General features: G+C 23.6%; 1 protein-coding gene across 2 annotated transcripts in view; it reads right to left on the reverse strand.

Moving 5' to 3' along the window:
- LOC112597447 (serine/threonine-protein kinase 32A) overlaps positions 1-7,882 on the reverse strand; it is an 84,848-nt gene extending 76,966 nt beyond the window's left edge. For both annotated transcript variants that reach the window (XM_025343497.1, XM_025343496.1), the window contains exon 1: positions 7,642-7,882. The gene's annotated coding sequence lies outside the window, so the exon portion shown is untranslated. The remainder of the gene's footprint in view (positions 1-7,641) is intronic.
- Positions 7,883-12,843: the final 4,961 nt, after the last annotated feature.

The raw sequence follows: 12,843 nt of genomic DNA on the forward strand, positions 1-12,843 counted from the left end.
TTTTAGATAAATAAAATTCAATACCTAGGTAGATTTTAAATTGTCCAATATTCTTTTAAAAACATTTACAAAATAAATTAAACTACATCTTATCACTTTAAGAAATATATATTTTATACCAATTTCATATTATATGTTATTTAAGATTTTTTTCATATTGATAAAAAATGAATTAAATGTGTATGAATTTAATAAAAATATAACGAAAATCAATTGTAGTTTAAAGAACACTTTTAGTATTACTAAGTCATAGAATTAAGTAAGTATACACACTTTCACACTTTTACAATTTTTTTGTTACATTAAAATATAATAATTATTAAAGTTCAATTATTATCAATCACTATTCAATATTTAACTACGTGTTTACGTGATTTCAAATTATGCATAATGCATATAGTTAACAATAAAAAGTAAATAAAATTGGTTTAATAGTTCAAATAACAACAGAACTAATTGTTATAATATTATATATAATGAACTGTAATTATATAATTTTTTTTTTTATTAAGTTTTTAAAAACTATGGATTTTAGCAATGCTTGTTTTTTATATAATAAAATAAATAACCATTAATAATTTTTGTAAAGTAACTAAAAACTTTTCATTTATTTCCAACGCTCTTTACTTCTAAGTGCAATGTAATGTACATTAAGGTCATAAATTGTTATATCCACGTTTTCGAGATGGTTGAGATACCGATGCATTATTTAAAAAGCCATAATGTGTCACAACAATTTTTACCATAGCTATTTATTTAAATAAATCATATCCTCCACTATTTATGAAAAATTCAACAATCTGTTTTTTTTTTAAGTGAATACAATAGTATTACTAAAACATAATATAGATTATTATAATATTATATCATGATTAAATAAAGTTGTTTAATATGAATCATATTTATATATTTGGTTTTTTACTGTAATAATTTATATTTGCATTGTCATTTATATATACATATTATTTAAAAACTGTTATATTACGTATGAATATTGTGTTATACAAATAACTGAAATATTATTTTGTTAATTATATAAATAACTTACTACATAATATTTTATTTATTTTTACCAAAATCTAAAAAATATGTTTTTAATAATATATTATAATGTTGTGATAAATTATTGGGAATCAAATATTTAAAAGTAATAATAATTTTGTTAAAAAAAATAATAATTATATAATTAATTAATTACATTTGTCAAATATGAGTAATGAGTATATCATTTACACCCTAGCTGGATAATACTAATAATAAAATTAATTAATTAAATTATTGTAAAATACTAGAACAATTATATTATGATCAGTGACCACTGTGAAAAAGATAACTGTTCGAATAATTTATTTTAAGTTAAATAAAAAATTACAATTAAAATGCATATTGCATACTGCCTCTTCAAAATGAGATTATAAATAAACAATTTAATGTCAACATTGAATATTATTAGATAAATATACATTAAAAATTATATAAATATTACAATACACTATGAGAAATTCAATCTTGAACCGATAAGGTTATTTACATCTGGATTAAATGTACCAATTACTATACGTTTAAATAACATTAAAATACAATCTACAGTAAATCGCAATATTTTCAATAGGAAAACAAATTTAAAATCATACGACTATATCAAGTTTTAAGTAAACATTTTATACAAAATCAATGTTTAAAAAATATTTTATTTAAAATGTGATCCACATTTCCCCAAAGACTAAAACACGAAATACTCTTAATACTCTCAAAGCTTTCCCATTACGGTAGTTATCTGTGTGTATAATGAATTCAAAATGAACTCATTTGTATGTCTATGCCTCAGTCTCCATTATCAAGGGTACTAAAAATATGTCCTTAATAAAACTGTGTCAATAATGTAACATCTAAATATTACTCTTTTGAATTACATAAAGTAACGAATTTATTCTAGAAATAGAAAGAATTCAACTTTACACAATGTTATTTTTTTAAAACATTATTAGCTTGAGAAAAATAAAACAAGAAAAAATGTATTTTACCAAGATATAAGGATACAGAGACGGGACTAAAATTTTTATAAAACTAATCAGTCAATACACTATTGGATTCCATAAAAATTAATATGAACTATTGCTATAAAATAAGTTATAATATAACATAATTATATTGCATGTTTTAAAAATACTAAAATATTTTGTTCCATAAAAATGTATCTAATTCTCACAACTTTGAAAAAGTTTACACGAAATGGGTTTTATTAATTATCTTATTCTGTCCATTTTCGCTCATAAACGTTATCTATGATAGGGAAACACTAACACTGTGTGTGTGTGTGTGTGTGTGTGTGTGTGTGTGTGTGTGTGTGTGTGTGTGTGTGTGTGTGTGTGTGTGTGTGTGTGTGTGTGTGTGTGTGTGCATCGTATAATTTAACTTATTAGAAGCATAATAAATTAACTTAACCTAACTCTATCAAATTATATATTTGAATATTAAGTTTTAATATTATGACATTTTAGAAGCAGTTAATATAATTCTAAATGATCAATGATTTTATTACGTGAGATACTCTTGCATAAGCTTATGTACGAAAACCTTGTTTCGTCATAATAACTAAAAAATGAATGAATCATAAACTTTAACTAAAAAAAAGTTGTCTATTAATAATTAGTCTATACCTATAAATAAATTGTAAATATAAAACATACATTAGCACCTAAATTATGTTAAAGATAACAATACATGGATAATATAATATGAAAATATTTAAACTTCTGAAGAAATTTTTGTATTATATTATAATGGTTCTTATTATTAAAGGTCACCAAAGGATAATAAGATAAAATAGATAATGTTCTTGCAATAAATGTTGATGTTAAATAAATTTACTCTTATCTTAATACAAACACTACAATATTAAATATGTTTAACGTAAATTTGCTATATTGAATACTTGTATGATCCATAAAGAAAAAAACAAATAGAATGTTAATAATTTTTTTAACAACATTATTAGGTTGATTATAAAAAGTATCAATTGTACCATTGTAAAAATATATGAGTTTGAATTAAATCAAAATATTTATTACTAATTTTGTATTCGTATTCTATGGTTATTTAGTATTTTTTTCTTTTTGACAAATAATTATGTTATTACCATTTTATTTTTGACATAAATATATTTTCAAAAATCATTATTCAATATTATAGAATAAGGGTGGTAGTTAATATTAAATGTATTAATATGAAACTTCTGTTAGTTGATATCAAACTGTTTGAAAAAATCGAATCATTATGTAATTATGAAACTAAATATTTGATAATGGATTTAAATAATTTACTTATATGCATATTTATTTGTAAAAAAAGAACCATATTCTATCTTGAAAACACCGAAACATTAGCTTTTGGAATTCGTTATAATCAACACCATTTTCCCGTTGTAAAATCTTAACTCTGAATGTAATTTTCTCTTGTAATCATTTCCTATGAAATGTTTTTAGAATTTATTAGAAATTCATAAAAATAAAATAAAATACGTTTCATATTGTTTCATAATACATTATAATTTGTTCCATAAAAATGTATATGAAATATAATAACGCATAATATTCTTGTATAGAATATTTCATTATTATTATAATGCAGTTTTATATCTTAACTTAGACAGAAAAATATAAAACGTATGTGTTTTCACACCATTCATAATATAAAAGAATCTTTATTAATTTTCACATAAATAAATAAAAGAATATTTTATTAAATATTAATAAAGCAATTTTTTTTTTTTTTGAAACAAACTAATACAATAACATCAACAATTTGTGATGATTTTAATCATTATTCAACAGTTCGTCGTAAATTTATTTTTTTGAAACCGTAAAATCTTATTACATTCAACCATTATAATTTTTATCTGGAACGCTTATTTTTTGAATATTTTAAATGCTTTCAACATTAATTATTGTTTAAACATTGACAACAGTGTAGAAAGATGTAAATATCATAAATAATATATATTTATTAGCATATCAATATCTGATAAAATTATGGCAATTGACTATCAAAAATTATATTACAAGGTAATTTTTTAAGTCTATAATATTATCAAAGTAGAAAAAACTAACTTTATCTATAAATACTGGTATTTATATAAATATATATATATATATTAATTTACTATAGTATACTATGAACTTAACTTCATATTACTAAAATTATTAGTGAAAAAAGATTTAAATATAAACCTATTTTCTTAGATTTTCCAATACATTAATTGTATATATCAATAAATTAATAACTATTATAATGAATTGTTTATGGATTTTTAATGTGGTTTTATTTTATCGAGAAAATGATAATTCATTGGGTTTAAATCTCAATAATTGACAATAAATTCAAACTTATTATTTACTTTATCGATAGCATCTTCATAAAATGATATATTAAAAAAATAAATCTAAATCTAAATATATATATATATATTCATTAGTTAAACATTTATTTATTTATTAAATGTTTTTAAGGCATGAATGGGAATTTTAAAATATCACTTGATAATACTTCTATATGATCATTTATAACCCAGTCCCTTTCTTATCTACTAAGCTTTATAGATTAAATTTATACCTATATGGTTTATATAAAATCGATGGCTATAAATGTTGCCATCAAAACAACTAAAGATAACACATTGGAAATTATATTTACCTATCTTATAACTTACGTATTATTTCTTAATGTTACCTTTGTGTTCTGTAAACAACTTTTCAATTAACAAAGACATATATAAATCAAAGTAAGTAGAATCTATAAAAAACTAAAACATTGTACTTATAATCTTATTTTAGTTTATTAATGGGAAAAAACTTATTATTAAATTAATATTCAAATCAATTAATAAATCAATACCAAAGGTAAGTTAAATTTCTAATAAAATCAAAAATATAATATATTAGTAAACTTAGATCAAAAAACAAAAATCAAAAAATATTACAATAAGAAAGTTTTTTCATATAGTTTATATATGATGTTAAATGGAATGGGTAAGTCGTGTAAAATATGTATAAAACTGTAATAATGTAAAAAGTGGTAAAATGAAGCGAAAAATTATTTACCTAACCTAACTACAATACCGAAACTTTCCCTCATTATAAACATTGAATTTTCCACCAGTTGCGTGCATTTCCATTATTATATTTTATTCAAAAAGCGGAAAGTAGGTAACCTTTTTGCTGTTCACTAGAAGTCGAGTACATTCTACCGTTGAGTATGATTTGAATTTAACGATACATCATTGAATATGAAAAACAATTCTAAGAGGACGCGGACTGAATATTTGTTACCTATATTATTTAATAATTATAAAATATATCCATAAATTTATAATTATATTAATTATCATGATAATATTTATTTTACTATGTTTTTAAAAATAAACTATAAACATACAACACTTTAAAATTAAAGCTTTTTCAAAAAGAGAAAAAAATCTTATCAACATATTATATAATATGTATTTATTTTGATTACATATGCTATATATACTCTACGATAAATAAAAGCGTGTTTCCAATTAAATTATCAATAAACCGTTTCGATATTACATTAAAGTATAATAGTTAAAAGACGGTATCTTAGTTGAAGTTTTGATAATTTTTCATAATTTGTTAGGTACATTAAATGGAACAGGATGTGATTTGAACTGTAATGGGAAGATTATAAGTTTTATGTATAGAATGAGTAAGATTATTTGGAAATCTAATATTGATTTACACATAATGAGTCAAATGCTTATAATAAATAATTTCTAATTAATATAAACAAGAAGTATACGCTACAACCGTAATAACATCTAACATATTTATTAGATTAAAATAATGAGAAACATCACATCAATTATAATAACGTAAATTAGTAATTTAGTACTTATACTTAAAGATTATTAATGTAAAAGAACAAAATTTATGAATACTTAAGGACTTTTTGAGTTTCATAGAAATATGAAGTGAAGAGCGATATTAAAAATATTTAAATTTTCTACGAGAAATACATATAACTACAGAATACCAATGATATCTATTATAATTACTTTAAAAAAAAGTCTTAAAGATAGTGTATACAAAGAAATTCGAAATTTACGTTTAGAATTTATATGTTTGAAAACAGGAAAACAGAGTTGAGAATTAATGTTTGAGAATCTATATAATTTAAACTATCAGACACAGATCACAATTGATATATCCAAATATAGTTATTAACTAATTAAAAATAATTTTTAACTTGACTAATTAAATCAATTATTAATTTAATTACTTTAGAAGTTTTAGTTGATTAAAAAATAATTAAGTTAAAATTATAATGATAGTGTACATAATATATTTTGTTTTAAATAGGTATATTATACATGGGTTATTTGTTTATTGACACTGAATAGTTTAAATAAAAATAGATAATTAAATGGTCTTTGACATTTAGTGTTTTATTTAGTAGTATCATAAATAAAAATTCAAATTTTTTTCAAGCTTTAATAACATAGTAATTATCAAATGTACAACAAGCAACAAACGCGTTAAAATATCTAATAAATAATAATAGATATTTTTAAATAAATAAAAAATAGTAATATAGAATTCAACTAAAATAGAGACTATATTGAGCAATAATGATTTGACTAACTTTTTGTTGATGGATTTCTAAAAGTGTTAAGGTTGATATAAAATATTTAGATTTCGTAAACATTTTTTCTACTTTATAGTGAGAGTGTAATAGAAAAGAGGTGGTGGAAGTATAAGAGTAACAAAACACTTTAAATGCAGCATTTACCTAGTTTTAATAAACATTAGTGATTTTAACTATTTTATACAAAATAAGGAGTTAATTACGTTTATGAATACGGAACTTGAAATCGTAATACTAATAATTGCTAAAGAAGGTAAATATATTTGTTTAAACTGTATATATTATTTACTTATTTTAATAATGATATATGAGTATAGTTGAAGTTTAGTCAAAAAGGGTTGAAACCTAACAAAACGATAGGTAGGTACGCAAAAAGTCGTGCGCAATAGTCAATGTAATGTATTCTAAATAATTATCAAGATTTGTAAAAAAAAAAAATGGATGTTAGTATAAATAAATGTATAATTAGTCACAGTGTAGGTTAGAATAAGTGTTTTTTTTTTTTTTTTATTCAATTAAAAAATTGTAAATGTTCGTTGTTTAATTTGAGTTGTAAGACAATTTTTAAACTAACATTTAGTTTTCACCAACATTTAGGAAATATTATTCAGTAGCTAACGTAATCAATCATTATTTTACTAAATTAATTCAGCCACTACAAAAACAACGGACTAATCAAATAAAATACAAACTTGTATTGTAACGCGAGACGTGCCTGTATTACACAAAACTATAACTCGTGAGATAGATTCATTTCAGCAATGTATAGATAACACGTATGTGTGCATGCAGTAAATTTTGAACACCAATAATATTATGGTTTATCGTTAATAATTATTGAAAACGCTATGTGTATGCGTATCACACGGCAGTGTAGAATTTCCGAAAAAATTTCGGAAAAAAAATAAATTTCAAAAAAATTCCGAAAGAAAAAATAATAATAATAATAATAATAATATTGTGACAAGCCCCAATTACCTGTTTCGAGAAACGCGGCGCGTGTGACGAGTGTATAAATGTTACGAGCACGTGTATGTGGAGAAAATAAATTTACAAAAGCTGTTAACGTGGCTTCGGTAATTTACAACTTTAACCCCGCGGTCAAAAATATTTTTTTTTATAGCCGGGCGCGTAACGGTATTAATATATATTTCATAAATATATGTACGCAGTCGCTTAGAGTTGTAACGTCGACGACGGCATGGTGAAACGTGAGAGGTTCGTAACCGACCACCGAAAGCACACTACTGAAATGTGTGTGTACGTCAAACACGGCCCATACGCTTACGGTTACGCTCTTCCGCTCTTCAACCCCATAACACCACCCAAGCACTCACACTAGCCGCGGCGGCCGTCCGGAGGAGTCTCGTGACAAGCGGATAGAGTTAGTATGAACGACGGAAACGACGACAGTGCTGCCATTTTGGTCCATCGTCGAAGTCTTAAAATACTGAATTTTTTATCGTACGGCGGCTGTGCAAATTCGTGCGGAGTACTTCACGCAAATTATTCACGCGTAAACACTAACCTTCGGCCGATGACCACGATGGTTTGCTGTAGACCCAAAATTATGGACTTTTTACGTCCAAACTCTGCTCCCCGACCGCCAAAGATTTTCTTGAACTATTTTTTTTTTTTAACTCGCCGTACTTTTACTTGGATGTGAACGGCAAAACTAAAAAAAGTGCATACTAATAAATAAATAAAAAAAAAACAACCGTAAAATATCCAAACACTACTGTGAACGTACACAGCTATAATCGACCCAATGAGATCAACATAAAGTGCAGAAAATTTAAAATTACTCAAAACAAATACGATTTAAATTTATATTTTTTTATATAATCTAAAAAAATCTCATGGGTTTTATGTTTATTTTTCCACTTTATTTCTTAAATGCCGTGTGAATGTTATCAATACTGCAATAAATTTACAATAATTGTTTTTCACTTTTTAATTATTATTACCGGTACTTTATGTGCTACCTATAAAAATACACACACACACATATATATATATATATATATATTAGCTTATTATAAATTGTAATTAATACATTTTTTTCTAACCAACAAAATACTATATGTAGTAGAACTCACATTTGATATCATTCATACTGTTTGCAGTTAATCACAATTCCAAAATTAATTGTATTGTTACTAAATTTTAATTTTACGCGTACCCACACACGTCACTTGTACATAAAAAGTGTGTACACTGTACATGGGCAACGAAATTATTTGAATTTTTGTGTTGAAATAAAATAACTACGAACACACACACACAATAATGTGAAGTAGTTTTTGGTTCAAAGGCTAGTGAGAGTGAATGGATAAGTACGAGGATACGGTTGACATATTTTGTTTCAAGCATTTTCGTGATTTGATACGGTCATGTGTTATAATGAATAAACACACTTTTAATATTAGTCAGATGACCGATTTTAAAATATATATAAATATTATTTATAGTACAGTATACCTATGTAATTCAAAAATGTTGTCAAAATTTATTATTCAACTACTCTATTGTAAAAATGTCTTATTTTAAAACTAAATTATGTAATAATGTTTATATTTAATAATGCGAAATTATACTGTAAATATTTTTAAATTTATGATTTTAATGATTGAAATTACTACTCTTTCATAATATCGAACATGCTATTTGAATTTTTTATGATTAATCAATATAAGATATTTGAGGTTTTTTTATAACTAAAATTTAAATCAACTTAACATTTACCATTATATTATTTACTACAATAATTCCTAATATAAATTATTACTCTATAAGAAACGCATGTAAAAAAAAACTTTATATTTTATAAATATCGATTTTTAAGGACCTATCTAAGCTATAAAACACTTCATAATAAATACATACGGTATATTTTATTTTATTACATATTAACGTGAACAAAGTTATTTATATAATGTTTAATTAATGCGTGTTTGAACACATTTTGCATAATTGAATTGTTACGTCTAAATAATAATATAATACACATTACATGAAATAATTTAACAACTATTAAAATGTATGTTGATGGTTATTAATTATTTATACTATAATACATAAATAAATACGCATGTAAATACTATAATATATATATATATATATATATATATATATATATATATATATTACATACATATTTTATATAATTATACATAAATATAATGTATTACCTAGCAGTTCTCATTGTACCTATATAAAAATAAGCAACAAAATAAAATATAAATATATACTTGTCTATAGTCTATACTTATCATAAAATAACCATTTTTATTTTTAAATAAAAATAGAATAATTTGTTAACTATTTATATCTTATTTAAAGGATGAACACATTTCTATTGAGAGCTATGTAACAGTATACCATTATGATTAATATTTTGTTGGTTTTATAAATTGTAATTTATTTATAAAAATTAAAAGGCTTTCATAACTTGTAAGTCGTAAAAAAAATTATTAATAACTGAACAGAATAATGAATAATCTAAATATAGTAATGTGCACAATAAACTGTATATACATGAAAACTAATAAAATACAATTGATCATTTTACATATTTATCATGTTACAAGAAAAAAAATTCTTATCTTCAGTCAGTTTTACTTAAAAATATCAAATAATATAGAGTGAATTTAATAACAACAGATACTTCTCAAGTTATATACAAGTGGTAAAAACTAAAATTTAGTTAGTTTGTTTATGTGTAACTCACAGCCGATAAAAAAAGATTTCTGTGAGTGTTCAAAACTGGTAAAATAAAAAAATAAATATAGTTATGAAGAGTAAAAAGTATGTGCACGCAATACAAAATATATTATTACACAGTATAAATTGAATTTACTACATTATACTTACTATAATATATTAATATGTAATAACGAAAAATTAAGAGAATAAAATTATGGTGAAAATAAAGTTTTATAAGATAGCTATTACCTTCCTTCTGATCTTCGAAGGTTTCTCGAGATCGTGTCTCATAAAAATGATCAAGTACACCATTACGTAAATATTTTAATATAAATAAACTATAATAGTAATAAGTAGTATTTTAGCTATGCACCTTACCAGATTCGCAGCAATTAATATGTAATTTTATGTCCTTTGGAAACAGGTAAGGTAACAATATTCAAGGAACAACTTAAGGCACACTTAAATTCAAATAAGAAAAAACATTTTTAGTTTAGCTTATTGAAAAGAAAGAAATCCAGTTGTCGCTCGCAGAATCTTGTATGGAGAGCTCTTGCTCAAGAAATAGGTGCACATGCACTTGATTGTTTAGCTGGTGCTCATGCACGGATGAGAGAAGACGACGTGGTCAAACCGGCCAAAGTTACAAGCAGCTTCATTAAAGATCTCCGGTTTTCTAAAGGAATCGGCTTTCTCCTAGGCGACAGAAACCCTCATTATGCCATTCCTTGTTTTTGTAGCACACGAAATAGATCACACGTATTGCCCTAAATTGTCATAACTACATGTGAGTTCTTAAGTGACCAAATAATATAAATCGTTCCTTTTATCAGTGATTAATAGTGTCTAAAGGGTTTTAACGATTATCTATGAGCGACAACTTCACCGTTATTTATTTTATCGAATAGCTAAGCTTAAGCAATATTACAATCATGATATGTGAGCATATCATTACAAATATTTACGCATGACATCCGTCTACTATTAATAGAAAAACTGTTTTTTCTATAAATTCTTAAAATATTTTGATTTTTCGTATACAATGATATGTATATACCATCGAATTTAAATTCAGTGCAATATTCATCACAATTACTTCTATAAGACGAAAATAATATTATGATGTATTACGTAATACTCTATGTGCTTTCATTATCCGATATTATATTATATTATAGCAGAGCGACTTTCCCGGTCAATTTAAGAATATTTCTTCACTCTAATAATTCTGCTATGTGGTGATTACTATGTCGTGTTGCCCAGAAATTAAGTCTCAAAGGTTGTTTAGTCGTCAGCAGTTAGGAAGAACTGGGTGAACATATTATTCAATGACCACTGTTAGTTGTATATTGCTATAATGTAGGTATATAATATGTAGCACGTCGGTGCTATTAAATAGCATATCCAGTGCGCCGAATTACTTTTGAATATTGTACAACGTAAAAAATATTTTCGTTAGTCATTCGTAAATCATAGTAACATTGAAATAATAAAATATACGTTAGTAAAATTTAATAAGTTTAATGATTTAAAAACAATAGGTTCGGAACGATTGAATGGATGATATTATAACATTGATATTCGTCCCCACTAAAATAACATTGACCGTTTCTGACTAGGCTAATTTCTATCAATTACTCAAAACTTAATTTAAATTAATTTTACCACAGATATAGTTAGATATTAATGATTTTAATTTCCATGCAGTGTATTATGTGCCTATATTAATACAAACTAAGTTTAAAAGGTACCTCGAAATTTACATATTTTGTAAGGCAATATGATAATATACGGCGATAACCGTCGATATAATAGCAATATTATATATATATAATTTAAGTAAACAGTTTTCTTTAATAATTGCGTGATTTTATAAAAACTATTATTTAATAATACATTTATTTGACAAATATTTATAACTATTTAATTTTAAAATTGTTTAATAAGATCAGATATTTGATTGTTAAAAACAATAATTTCCTTAATGATATATTTTTATAAATTATAACTTATAATTTATAAGTTATAACTATAATAATATATACCTACTATAATAATTACTATTTCAACCCAGGTTTTGGGGCGTATGATTTTCAACATAAATTAAAGCTACTCCAAAACTAACAAATTAATATTCAAATTTAATTTAATATTATAACGATAAAATATAATTTATATTTATTAATAAAAATGCTTAATCTAAGATATTTTAGAACCAACAGTTATCATATTGTAGTTTTGTTGATGTAATAAAACTTTAAATTTTTCCAATCTTAATGAAAACATCGTATAGTTTATCAAATACGCATAAACATTATATGATATATCTATGTATAATTAGTGGTGTCTCACTGAGGTTTATGATAATTTATAGTAAAAATAAGAAAAACAGCAACTAATAATTTTAAACATGTTTTGTGTATGTTGGATTTTAGTTAACAAAATTATATTCTATTTTATAAAGTTTTCATGTTC

This window comes from Melanaphis sacchari, unplaced genomic scaffold, assembly GCF_002803265.2.
Source record: "Melanaphis sacchari strain LSU unplaced genomic scaffold, SCAv2.0 Contig41_pilon_pilon, whole genome shotgun sequence".
NCBI lineage: Eukaryota > Metazoa > Arthropoda > Insecta > Hemiptera > Aphididae > Melanaphis > Melanaphis sacchari.